At 35.5% G+C, this 1,982-nt stretch overlaps 1 non-coding gene across 1 annotated transcript; it reads left to right on the top strand.

The window, feature by feature from the left end:
- The first annotated feature begins 1,708 nt into the window (after positions 1-1,708).
- On the top strand, positions 1,709-1,753 carry LOC112831006 (small nucleolar RNA SNORD104). The gene has a single exon (XR_003210053.1). It is a non-coding gene; the product is annotated as a small nucleolar RNA SNORD104 (small nucleolar RNA).
- Positions 1,754-1,982: the final 229 nt, after the last annotated feature.

Genomic DNA, 1,982 nt, shown 5'->3' with positions numbered 1-1,982 from the left:
CTTTCTTAGAGAATTGTCATTATTTGACCTGTCTGGTGGTTCCCCAGAAATGCTCAGTTGCAAAGCTTGTCTTTATTTGACATGACTCAGACCTCTCTCATTTCAACAGCCTTTTTCCTGGGAGTGTTTGCTGAAGACAATCAGTCACATTTGATTAACAACACAGTTTCCTGAGGCATAATAGAAGTTGGAGTTAACAAGAAGCTGATCAAAAAAGTTAAAAGGTAGGGAATGAGATGTCCACTGGAGGCTTTGAAAAGCTCTAACACATTCTTGGGAATCAGGAAAGCCATGCACATGTGTAAAGTTGTACATATGCCAACGCTGTGTACATGCCCAGGAAAAACCTAAGAAGGCCCCACCCTAAGCTTTTGTCACTAGCTGGTCTTGAGGCTCTTTGTAAGCAGGAAATAAAGACTAAGGCAGAGCTGTAAATTACTTGCCTGAACATTAAAAGCATTCTTCAAAACACACACAGACCCCACTGGCAAAAGTTGGGAGACTTATTGGTTCCAGCCATTTAAAGAAATTTCTGGTTAATCATTAGCTAACCAAGGGGAGCTATCATTGGCCAAAGGTGACAAAGAATACAGACTTTACAGGATTAATTCAGGAAACTACTCTACAAGCAAACAACTACAACAACAAACCCTAGGGAAGGGTAAAATATGATCTCAAGTGTTGCCATATTATATTATTTTAGATGTCCAGTTTTAAGTGGCAAACTTATCAGACATGCAAAGAAATAAGAAAGTTTGGCCCATACCAGGGGAAAAAAAACATTCAACATAAACTGTTGCTAAATAAGCCTAGATGTTGGAACCTTTGGACAAAGGATTTAAATCGGGTATAAAAATATGTCCAAAAAATTAAATGAAATTATGTTTAAAGAACTAAAGGAAAGCATGAGAAGGATGTCTTACTAAATATCAATTAAAAAACTAATTAAAGTCATAGAAATTATTAAAAAGAAAAAAGAGATATTCTGACATTGAAAAGTAGTCACTGAAATGAAAAATTCGTTAGGCTTAACAACAAATTTGAGCTGTTAGGAGAAAGAATCAGCAAACTTGAAAATAGGATTATTCAGATGATGCAGCCTGAGGAACAGAAAGAAAAGAATGAAAGAAAAAAAAACCCCAACAGCCTCAGAGATCTCTGTGACAGCACCAATCATAACAGCATATATATATATAATAAAGTCCCAGAAGGAGAGAAAAGAAAGGGGCTGAAAGCATATTTGAAAGAAACACTTCCTAAATTCAATGGAAAAATATTAATCCACATATCTAAGAAGCTAAACAAATTACAAGTAGGATAAACTCACAGAGATCTATATCTAGACTCATTATAATCAAACTGTCAAAAGACAAAGAGAATCTTGAATGCAGCAAGAGGGAAGTGACTCAACCCCTACAGGAGATCCTCAATATTAACAACTGACTTCTCATCAGAAACCGTGGAAGTCAGAGACAGTCGCATGACATTTTCAAAATGCTGAAAAAGGCTGCCAACCAAGAATTCTATACCCAATAAAACGATCCTCCAAAAATGAAGGAAAATATAAAATGGGTCACCTACTTCAGAAAACAGTTTAGCAGTTCCTCAAAAAGTTCAACATGGAGTTATCATATGACCCAGCAATTCCATTCCTAGATATGCCCAAGAGAATTGGAAATACATGTCCACACAAAAACTCGTGCACACTGCAGTGATGACACTCCCAAAAAAGCATGTGTTAGACTGCTGATGTGAAAAGAAAAAAAAGAAAAAGAGGAAAAGAAGAAAAAAAGAAAAGGAAAAAAGAAGAAGAAAAAAACTTGTGCACAAATGTTCATAGCAGCATTTATAGTAGACAAGGAATGGAAACAACTCAAACATCCATCTACTGATGGATGCATAAATAAAATGTGGTATATACACATACAATGGAATATTATTCACCTATAGAAAGGAATGAAATACTGATAATACTACAATAT

This window comes from Callorhinus ursinus, unplaced genomic scaffold (genome assembly GCF_003265705.2).
Source record: "Callorhinus ursinus isolate GAN/ISIS: 27379988/994484 unplaced genomic scaffold, GSC_fseal_2.0 scaffold20, whole genome shotgun sequence".
In the NCBI taxonomy this organism is placed as follows: Eukaryota; Metazoa; Chordata; class Mammalia; order Carnivora; family Otariidae; genus Callorhinus; species Callorhinus ursinus.
Note: the sequence above shows the minus strand (reverse complement) of the source record. Positions and strands in the feature narration are given on the sequence as shown.